General features: G+C 39.7%; 1 long non-coding RNA gene across 2 annotated transcripts in view; it reads right to left on the bottom strand.

The window, feature by feature from the left end:
* The window catches only part of LOC139628630 (uncharacterized), a 175,479-nt gene that overhangs the window by 121,938 nt on the left and 41,328 nt on the right, over positions 1–12,213 (bottom strand). The gene's annotated exons all lie outside the window — the stretch shown is intronic.

Below are 12,213 nucleotides of genomic sequence, written 5' to 3'. Positions count from 1 at the left end.
AGATTTCCATGGCTTCTACATGGACAATCAACTGGTGGCGATATTGTGTTTTTGCTTGAAACAAGCAGCTTCAGCCACAGATTTTTAGGATAATACAGGCAACAATTCCATATTTAAAAACCTTTTCCGTGGTTTAGCAGGAAACATCGCAAAGTGAGTAGTAGATGGTGTTTTCAACCAACTCAGAGTTAAAAGAAAGAAAAAAAAAAGAGTTGACATTAGCTTAATAAGGCAGCTCATAAAATCTGCTAGAAACAGATGCTTTTTCAACCTGCTTTGGTCTTTTTCTATCTGAGAATATTGGGTGGTAAATCTGTCACCATTAGAACTGTAAACTGCATTATGTGCCGTGCAAAGGAGGAGCTTGACAAGGTGGAGAGACAGTGTTTGGGAGGGTGAATCAGTGTTTCCCGCAGATTTAGGTACTATTTGCAGAGGTTGGGGTTGATCTATTGGAGTGTTTTAAGTGAACCCACACAGGCAGCACGCACTCATCATGCACACAGAGAGGGGCAGCAAGGAGACAGACAAGGACCGTGAAAGTTTTATGGATTTTTTTAACAGCAGGCCACCTATGCAGAAGGATTTCCAGTGCTGCTGATGGTCAGTCTGACTATAACCAGAGCGATGGGTCCATCATCAATGTTTGTGAGACACAAGGAGAGAGAGGGAGGGGGAGAGAAGGACAGAAAGAGCAGGGCAAGGAGGGGCTGAGCAAATACGCTGCACACAGCTCTATAATAAATCAACAGCGCAAAACACTACATTAGAGATCTTTTATGTTATTATAAGAAGAATAAAAATACTTTAAAACACAAATTAGACTATGGTGGGAAAAATATAGATTCTGCGGGGGTATAGCAGGGAGAGCTTGTCCACTAGTTATTTGATCACAGATGGCATTGCTGTCTCCGAAGAGTTGAGAAATAAGAATAAGAAACATTCTAAACTGAGTTGCCAACCATACTTGTGCAGCCACTAATATACCTTGGCAATCCACCTAAGCAGGGTCTGTGTGGGAAACACTGGTGGATGCAGACTGCAGTTCAATGTAAATAGTGAACATTTCCATTAGCAAGATTAGCAGACTTATATAAAGGTTACCTGGGGTGAAGCTGTAAATTAAGTTACTGTCTATAATGTAATAAACTGTGATTTTCCAAGGGGAATATTACATTTCAGGCTTTGTCCTACCTGGTCACAAGAATCTTTTTTTTTTCTCTTTCCCTTAAGATCCTCTGAGGACTTTAGCCAAGCACGTTTTAAATGGACACACAGAATCAACGCAGGAGCCCTGTGACTGATCTAACTGTCCAATACAGTTGTGCCAATTTTACAAAATCAAGAAGAGCCATTTTTATCTTCAGTCTCTTGTCCTAAATCTTTCAATTAGTTGTAAAAATCTTTCATCTAGATACAGCCAGGATAAGAGGGGGTTACACACTGCAGGTTACACAGAGACGAGAGCAGTGTGTTTTTAACCGATGAGTGACTCCTCTGGAACAGCTGGAAATTAAAGGGCAACAAACAGTAGTTATTGAATCATGTGTGATGAATGTCTTGAAATTAAATGATGTACACTAGAATCAGAAACAGTAATGATCCTTCCGCAGGTTCACCTAGGGAAACCTTGTTACGACTTTTACTTCCTCTAAATAGTCAAGTTTGATCGTCTTCTCGGCACTGGAAATAATACATTTCTTGAATATTTATATATAATTGTCAATAAACTGAGGTAATTAAGTATTACTACAACAGTTGTGACATTGAATTAAAGTAATAAACTGACCCGGTTATATTTTATTCATGGATACACTGTTGGTTTTATTACATCTGTTACATAATCGTCATATTATCATTATATGATGAGTAGATCTTACAATATTAAGTATGAGAGAAGTTGCCCTAAAGTAACTTTGTGTTAATAGATAACAACCAAAACATTTACAAAGGCCGCACAAACTAACCCATGAGCCTGTTCACTGGAGACTGAGCTTAAATTGGTAGTGGGACTTCAGGTTGAGCAAATCTGTTCTCAGCGCTGATTCTAAATCTTTTCCAGGCTTCAGTGCACCTTCAGGGATGTTCTGCTAATTGTTTTTGTGTAATGCTTGGTCTTTGGTCTCCACTGTTTACTATGAAGTCCCTGGTGAGCAGAGATAAGAGACTCACCAATATCAATGCTGCTGTAAGACGGCATTGTGGTGATGGACTCCATTAACCAGAGGCTCAGGGCGTAATGTCTGATTACCTAGTTGAATAGCCTCAAGACTGGACTGAGGCCGCGCTGAGTGGAACCAAAATGACCTTTTCTTTAACAATGCTTTCAGCTTTTGTCAAAAATAAGAGCTAGTCAGTTGTCTTGATAAACACTTGTCCACCAAAGGCCTGTGTCCACATTGATTTCCCTCACTCACTTTCAACAACACCTTCCTCAGTCTCTCTGCACATGTGTGTGTGTGTGTGTGTGTGTGTGTGTACTTGTACTTGCTACATAGTAAGGACCAAAAAAGTATTTTACTAACAGAGTGAGAACATTTTGGGAAAGTGAGGACATTTTGGCCGGTCCTCACTTTTTGAGACACCTTCAAATCACATTTTGAGGGTTAAGACTTGGTTTTAGAGTTATGGTTAGAATTAGGTTTAGGTTAAGGTCAGGGTCAGGGTTAGGGTTAGGCACTCAGTTGTGATGGTTAAGGTTAGGGTAAGGGGCTAGGGAATGCATTATGTCAATGAGTGTCCTCACTAAGATGGAAGTACAAGTATGTGTGTGTGTGTGTGTGTGTGTGTGTCTGTGTGTGTCTGTGTGTGTGTCATTTAGCCAGGGAAAATGTCAAGGGCCTCTTTATTCGGTCAGCAGAGTGAAAACACATGGAATGGGATGAAAAGTTGAGCTCTGGCCAAAAAAAGGATTTACCCCTTTCTAATAGTGGAAACTGCAGTGATTTACTTTCAGAAATACACCTTGTTTGCTTGTGCAGGCATACAATCATTTTTACTGAAAGATTAGAGGGATACAAGCAGTTTTTGATAGGTTTACCCTTTCTGTAGGGTCTCCATACAGGCACGTCAGAAACATGTCACACCTCACAGCACCCATTAATCTGTAGACTATTGATTCAAACATGGTGCAGGGAAAACTGGTTAACTCTTCATGTCCCATCCACCCTGTGCCAGCAGCAGCACTGGCACTGAGTGCACAGGAGAAACCTTTTATTTATGTCTTTAATTCTGTTTCCCACTTACAATGGAGTCTGTGATTGAATCACTAACTGCAGTGTGATTAGGAACAGCTAGATCATGCTGCTGTTGTTGGCTCTTGTCATCCTAATATGCAGTTAAGTTTCCCTGAAAAATAAAAGACCACAGCAGGTCTGCAACTAAATTACAGTGCTCTAAAAAATATCAAAAAAAGTGAAGAAGTATAAATATTTTTTTCTGCTTAAAATGATATAAAACCAAAAAAAGTCATGAATTCTACAATTTAAAAATCTGAAAACATTCAATTTTTAATATTGATATTGTTGCAGATTAAAATTCTGTCCATCGGATAATCAATGACTAATGGACTACACATTTCATCTCTGGGTTATAGTTCCATAAAGGTAATGAAATGCGAGTGATCTCAACTGTTCATGGGAGACTGGAGCCACAGCAGTGACATTTTAAGGACCTTGAATCTTCTAACTTCACACACAGGACTCACAGGTAGCAGACGAGCGCACCATCTTTACATTTACATTGTTACCAGAATAAACTACACATCTCATCATCCTATTATCATGATTTGCAGTTTTATCATATTTGTCAAATAATTGCCTCGTCAAAATTTTATATGGCAGCCTTACCTTTCTTATTCCAAAGCTGCCTTCACACATGAACTGTAACCCTGGACATTAAACTGACTTTTACCTGCCAGCTCCTTAGTACAAAATCTGAGTCATTTCCCAATGAGCTGATGTGTGAACAGATCACATCACCGTCTGGTGCATTCACAGCGAGCATGCATGCACGCTCTAGCCAGGCACCGTCCCTCGCCTAAACTACAAGGAGTATTTCCTGTGGGTGAGAATGCGTCTCACCAGTTGTGCACTGCATGTGTGAAAGGGCAACTCCAGACAATGTCTGCACCTGAATCTCTGGACATTGTGTGGAATTCATATTTGAAAACACTTAGAAACCATGTAACATTTCTCTTACAATCACAGCAGTGTTGTTCCTTATGTTATGGTCGTCTATGCAACAAACAAACTGGACAAATTATTTGCTGAACTATCTCTGTGTGGTGAATTACTGATGAGAAAATCTGTCGTAGTGATGCTAACTGTCATGGGTCCTGCAGCACAGGTGGTATAGTATTTGTCTTTGACTCCTGCCAAACAAGCCAGACTAAAGCAGTTGTAATATCTGGCAGGCTGCCCTGCAACCAGTGAGGCCAGCCAGCACTCCGGTGGTAAAAAACACACTGTAAATGAGCACAGGGGATTCCACAGTTGATTGATTAATACAGTCCACTGCCACCTGAAGATGCCCACTGGAATTTTCTCAGGGGCTTTTCAATAAATATATTTCTCCTCTTTGTGTGATGTTAGGACAGACCTCTTACTTATAGCATTAATAAAATGCTAGTAGATTTAAATTAGCATTTGGCAGTACATGATTATGATTACATCATAACTTTCCTGAGTGGAAAGGGTTTTTTTTTTTTTTTTGAATGTCCTCATTAAATTCTGTGGCAAGGTGCCCGTTTGTTTTTGATAGTTCTTGTGTTAAAACTTTAAAAAGTTAAAAAGTTAAAACTTTGAAACTTATGCTGGTAAGGAAAGGCCAGAGTGGGGGGTAGTGTTGATCCTCTGAGGATTTAAAGATGCTACCTTGGTTTTTATGAAATTGTGATGAATTGTGATTTCCAGTATTAACTCATATTTCATGGCCTAAATTAATCAAAAAGCTATTTTCAAGATTTACCAAGCAAAGACTTGTTATCTACTCTATTACTTGCTCTGAAAAATGATCTAATTTTCTACATACACCATCACTCTCAACAATGAAAATAAAAGTATACAACCCTTTGTAAGTGTGGCATCATCAACAGTAATGTATGAAGATACACCAACAGATGCATTTTTTGTTGACAGCTGGTGTCTTTCCCGCTTGCCTGAGCTGTCACACTAAACCTCCACATGTCATTGTGTTTACTTCTTCCTTCTGTACTAACCTGTCTATCCAATCTTCTAATGATACAGTAAGCACTACAAAGTAAATACACTGTCATTATCTTATATCTGTTGCCTGACCTGGCTGCTCAAACGTCTGCCTTTTACTTGAATTGTTCAACTTAACATGCAATGATTATTTGCACAGAGCTCTCCTCCTCAAAATGAAAATAAATATGCACTGCATATACTAGATTGTCAGTGGCTGCAGCCTTTGACTTAGCTATGCTACAGAGTGCCTCGTCCTTGGGATACCAACTTTGTACTCTGTGAGGATAAGCTCAGGCCATGCTGCTTTTGGACACTGCACAGGTCGAGTGTTCAACAAGCCACTGAGTGAGGTTGGAAGGTGACTGAGGAAAAAAATCATACCGTTTCTATAGAAATCGTCTGACACCTCCTATTCCAAAGTTCCTCTTGGCCAAGTGCCACTCTGAACCTCTGAGGTTCTTTCTAAAAGGTTCCCAATTAATATCTGTCACTAGCCCCGGGCCAGTCCAGTTTAAGTCTGCTGATCTTTTCCTTTTGGTCCCTGACTTCTCTGCCCTCCAGATGCAAGGTTTTAATTGCTAATGCTTGTTTATTTTGACATGCTTCTGGTGAACTGATTTTGTATGTAGAACTGTTTTCAAATGAAAAAATGTATTTTAATAGGTACAAATATTATTACTGATACTGATCCTAATAAGTTCCAAGACCACATGGATCAGTTTGTGGAGGTAACTTTTACAGTGACAGCAAAAAAATAAGACGTCATGTCATATTTGTATTTTTACCCTTCTAGACCCATTTTGCTTTTAATTGAAAAGTATTAACAATAAAAGAGTTTAAAATCACTGCTTAAAAGGCCTGATATACCAATAGATTCAGATTCCATTAAAAAGATGGATGCTCCACTCTGTTTGGTGACACTTTTTGATTGGTGTTGTTAAGGTTAATTACTGTGTCCAACTTTGAAACTCAGGTGACAGTTTGATGCAAATGAGATTCATTAATACAATAAAATATTAATTGAGTGGGAATTTCTCTGCCCACAGCTGTAGCCCACCTTGCAAACACTTGCTGCAGGAAATGCTGGTAGGTGTTTGACAGAGAGGTTGATGCTGGTTTGAAGGACTGAGAGCTGCAGTTACTGTATGTGAAGGATGTGCAGTGCAGTGTGGAGTGAGAAACACCTCTGCAAAGCATTAAAGGTGTCATCAAAAGGAAACAACGAGCATCCCACAGAAGATGCCTTTATGGTTATTCATGGTTAATACCTTATTCTGTGAGCTGCACAAGAAGATCTGGTTTCCCTCTTGCTACTGAAGTGCTCTTACTGCACTGCCAAGGTCTGTTGCTGTGTCATCTATCTTTGAGACATTTTCCACCACATCTCTTGCACTCTAAGGGGATGATTTTTCTCTTATGTCTTTTCATAGCAGGCGGGGGCATCCAGAGCCAGTTTTGGTTACTGCTACCATTGATAAGAAGCTATTCCCTCGCCACAGATGCCTGCTCAAACTGTCACTTGAACTTTCCTGTGTTGCCAAAAGCTTCAATCAGACACAAGGCACCTGTCCGAAGGCCATAAATAACCATCATCTTTTTGCATTGGTATAAATTCTTCTTGTCTGAGCAACACCAAGTTGTGTTTTTTATGAAAACAGACACACACGTTATCAGACTATCTCACACTGGGCTACAATGCAGGCCTATGGCTTGTGACATGCCACAGATGCACTATTTCCCCGAATGATATTCAGTTCACTGTGTACACTCCTCTGCACACAGAAAGTAATAAACTGAGGTGTGAAATACAAAGTGTCCGCTCCCTGCGAGTGGGCACCCAACCAAGAAAAAGCTGAACTCACAACATTACATATTGAGCTTCTCATCCCCTTGATATCCTTTGGTATAACGAATCACAGTGGAGTTTGTAGATGGTCGGTCATGATTTTTACTTCGGTATCAGATCACCCTCCTCGTTTCAATGAGCAAAATGACGCCTCGGTTTTTAATCCTGTTTAATAATCTAATCTAATCCTTCAAATTGTAATGAAATCAAACTCCTATTTTTGATACCATTTATAGTTTGCATCTTTCAGCACCAGCCATTTAATTCATCTCATTATCTATATACTGCCACAGCTATGGGTGCAGGCAACAGGATAGAGAACCCAATGCAGGAGCAACTCAGTCACTTTACAGGTAACATATGCAGGCAAAGGCGCACATGCAGATAAGCAGGCAGGCACCTCTACTTCTGAATTAATTGCCCCTTATCAACCTGCACATAGTCTGAGGTTGTTGGTCGTGCCTATGTCAAGATGTAAGACTGAAGTGGACAGAGCTTTTGCTGTTAGGAAACCACAACTTTGGAACAACTTGCCTGATGAGCTTCGACTTGCAAAGTTAGTATCCTCTTTGACTTTGTTTCCAAAAACACGTCCTTCACGAGGATTTAGAAAATTTCACATATTTTTACATTTCTCATTCGTATTAATATGGTATCATCTCTCATGTCTACCCTGTGTGAGAGACAAAATAAGAAAGATATTCTGGTGCTTCTAACTTTCTCTCTGAGTGATATAGCTGAAATCAAGGCACAGTATTTGTCTTTAATTCATGTGTATGTTTTTTGTTTTGTTTAGTTTTTTTAATCAAACTACTTCGTGGTTATAAAACCAGGATTTTAGCAGTGCAGAGCAGCAGCTTAGAAATGACAAGCTGGGAGTTAACAGGTAGTCTTAAAGGGGCTATTTGTAAACTTTGTCGGCCACCAAACATAGTTTCTTAAAGGGAGTAGGTGGTGGTGACTGTCGCCTGACAAGAGCTTCTGTCATTGTTGTATTTACAAGACGAGATTAAAATACACTCTCTGAGCAGCGCTATGTCTTTAGGGCAGATTGGAGGCTACAGTGAGTCGCTATCATAACGTGCTGACACAGGCTGGCTGGTTAGCGTGCTAGCTTCAGTAGAAGAGAAGACGTGATAGAGACAAGAGTTAACATTTGTGTTACTTTCCACTGGTGGAGACAGCTCTTGGCGAGGACAGGAATGAAGTTTGATGCTGAACTCACAATGTTTTTTTCTGTTAAGAACAGAGCTGTTAATGCTAACGCTGGCTATGTAGCAATAGCAAAACTTACAAATAGCTCCTTCAATGGGCCTCACTTCAGTCACTATTTCAGACGTGTTGGAAAGAAAAACATGTAAACGAGAACAGCTTTATTGGGGATTTGGCTGTAAAATACTGTATATGTGAACACAGTGAGCAGGAGAAAAGCACCCAGAGCTGGATCCGACTGACACTAGGCACAATACAATTAATAATGTCAGTTGTTTACAGCAGTTCCACAACAGTTTTCAAATACATTCTCAGTGTTGCACATTGAACACACGCTGTCCAGCCATATACCAGGTTTTGACCTAGTCATGTTGACACTGATGATAAGCATAGAACGATTTCTGTTCCCGCTTTGATTAAATTAATTGACTGCAGAGACCCATTCACTGCAGAAGTGCAAGCTGCTGAAATGACAGAGTACATTTAGCCCACACCTAACTTTTGACAAATCATCTGTCACTGAAGTGCCACTTTGTGCTGTGGGTAGTTTGATAAGCTCGCGGCACACTTAAGCCCAATCATAAGGCTTTAATTGGAGCCATGGGATTCGGTAAGGAGGCCAAGTGGACAGTATCAGGTCATCTTTGCTGTGAAGTCAAGGAGGACTATCTGCAAATAGATCCCACTCTGAGGTCTCCTCTGTGACAGGAAGCTCTCTGAGTCAATGTTCTTATCATCTGTCTTAATCTTTGTGTTACAGAAAAAAAAACAAATGCCCTCTATCAAAACTAATAAAGAGAGTTTCTATCAGTTAAAATTAACATATGTAAATAAACACAGCACAACAACTTCAGGATAACATTCAAATTTAAATAACATTAGCGCTATTTTTAACAACCCAGTCTGATGCATGAATAGGTCTGGCATTTGAAGACAGAGGAAATGTTAGAAACAAAATCCATTTAAAATGTAAAAGGAAAAATACATGAGTCAGCTTCTTTTATGTGAGTGTCAGTGATTTACATTGAGGTTGCACTGTCTCTGTAATCACCCACAAGCAGGGGCCAAGCTCGGTCATAGAATTTAATTACTCAGACATACAGAGGCTGATGGGGATTAACTGAGGAAAAGTGACAAAAATGGAAAGCTATTATGGCTGGCCATGTTAATTGTCCCATCTGGTATTATAGAAATCCATGAGTAAATCCAAGACTAAGGAGGGAAATTAAACTCCAATTAAAGTTAGGATAAATATGCCTTCCCCCTCCAAACCCTCCTCCGTCCCCTGATGAAGTGGATGAGTGGATGGGTGAATGAATAAATGTAAAACAGGTGAGCAGATGGATGTTAGTGAGTAGATGGGGTAAATGGGGATATCTACTATTTTCCAGGTGCTCAAATAAAGTGTTAGAGCAGGCCAAGAAATTAAACTGAGTGAAAATAGAATGCACATCAACAGAAGGGGGTGTTTTCCCCTTGTCTCTAAGAATTAAATAATTTGGTCTACCTAGTCTGGTCTACCTTCAAAGTCAGTCCAACTTAAGTGAGCCATAACTCTATATACAGACCAGGTAAACAGTCAGGCTGCAAAGATACTGCCCCTAAACCCAGTGGTGAGTTCATCTGATGTAATTAAATGAGCGGCTTTTGTTTCTTATTTGTATGCATTTGTGTGCTGTATGTGGATTTGGGAATTGACTGATTGTTTCAATGTCATAGCCCCATTGTTTCGAAGCAACACACTCCCTGGGTGGGTTGTGACTAATAAAGAGGCAAACTCCTGTTCCTGCCCCTAAGAGAGAGCTGATTTAAACCATTGTATGACTGTTTACATAAACCTGATAACACCCTCCTTTAATATCATTCAAAGGGTTTGGTCATTGTGTAATTGTTTTTTGTGCCCCCGCACCAGCGACAGCCAGGACCAAAGGCATCATGTTTTCGAGTTGTCTGTGTTCTTGTGAACGTGATATGTCAGTAATGTCCTGAGGGAACTTCATCAAATTTGGCACAAACATTCATTTGTACTCAAGGATGAACTGATACGATCTTGATGGTAGAAGGTCAAAGGTCAATGTCAAAGTGACCTCACAAAACACGGTTATGGCCTTGCGAAAGTGATATCTCAGTAACGCCTTGAGGAAATTTCATTACATCTTTTTATTACATCTGGCACAAACATTCATACACTAATCATGACACAACTTAACTGAAATGTCTATGAGGATAAAGTGAAGTGATGACATTTTATATTCAAATGGTCAAAGGTCAAAGGTCAGTTTCCTCATAGCTGACATAATGTTCTGCAAAAACACTTCTGGCTATTATTCAGCACTGTAAGATTGTGACATTATATTTCCTGTAACTTGGCTGGTTGGCAGAGGCACACAACCACAAGGTGGTAATTCTAGTTTCTTTTGTTCTTTTTTTATTGCAGTGCTGACTGCTGCTTTGCCTGGGTTTATTTATTTATTTATTTATAGCATTTATTTTTGTAGAAGCTTAGTAAAAGGGTTCTCTAAATAGCAGCAAAGGTGTTTGTATTTCTCATCTGCCCACCTTACTACTCCTCTCTGTGTTCTAGGCCAGAACTGGGTCCAGGAAGGGGGTTGTGGGCCTGCTTAAGCCCAGTGTGGGCCCAGTCCAACTCCTTCTGTTGCATGGTTGAGTGTCGTTTGCTGTGTTTGCACCTTGCACTTCATCTTTAAATTGGTGTGTTTGTGTGTGTATTATTCACCCCTAGCATTTATCTGGGTTGGGCCTTCCCCAAAACTTTCCACAGACCCCCCCCACCTGATCCTATCCACACAGTGAACTTGCATTTGACAGAAACAGTTGATGAAGGGGCTGTTCAATAATATTTGGTGGCTTCAAATATTGAGTGGATGGGTTGATGTTTGCTCATGTTTTGTGTCTTGATAAAAACACTCTGTATTACTATTAATAGCTTAAGATGAGAACTGAGATACCTAACAATTTCAACGTTCATTAAGTTCAATTTCAAACCTTACACTTGACAACACCTTAAACTTTATATTTAAGTTTTCTGTACCATAAAACTAAAGATTGTTCATGGAAGTCATTTAGAACTGTAATAAAAGTATCAAGCTTTGGTGTCATTTCCACAGTTCATACATTTAATTCAAGTTCCAAAAGGGAAAAGGTCAATACAAATTAAGCTCTTCTTATAAACAGCAAAAGGTCAGATTCAAGCCATATGTCACATTACTCTAAGTACACAAGACAGGTAGGTTGATAGGAAATTCTGAGTTGGTATAAAGATAGAAGAGTTGTGAAAATGGCAGGAGAAAATGGATTTTCATTTTCTCTTCAATCAGACTGCACAATCATTTGCCATTCACAGCATTCATCGTAATAACTGCCCTCAGCTAATCTACGCTTGATATGCCTGAAATGATCCATGAGTACATCTCAATTTCCTTAATTGCATCCACTGTTCCCTCACTGGTATATTTTCCTAATATCTAAATCCCTCCCACTGAAGACGTGAGGAGAGATGAAAGAAAACATACGAGGACAGAGGAAACGAGGAACGTGTTTTTAGACAAATGAGATGTCCTCTGAGTCATCTGAGGCAACGTCCATTTCTGATCACAGAGGCACAAATGGATCAGCTGTCATTTGGACTTAAGAGCTCTGTGGTGACTCTGGAGTTTAAATTTTATGCCCTGTCCAAATAATGATTGGGTGCACTTTCACCACAGGAGGCACAGCAGTGTTACTGCATGTTTGAATCAGTTTTTGAAACTGTTCGACACTGAGTGGAAATGGACTACACTGCTCAGACACTGAATGTACATCAAACATTTCTACTGGTAGCAATGTGCTTAAATTCTTTGATTATGTTGTTAAAATTATTTGTGTCAAAATGTATTGGGTGGACATTCATTATTTAATTATCCAGGTTGTGATTAAATGTCCTCTTAT

Source organism: Trachinotus anak, unplaced genomic scaffold (assembly GCF_046630095.1).
Source record: "Trachinotus anak isolate AG129_WGS33_773 ecotype Australia unplaced genomic scaffold, CSIRO_AGI_Tana_v1 ptg000012l, whole genome shotgun sequence".
Lineage (NCBI taxonomy): Eukaryota > Metazoa > Chordata > Actinopteri > Carangiformes > Carangidae > Trachinotus > Trachinotus anak.
This window is presented reverse-complemented; position numbering and strand designations above follow the sequence as displayed.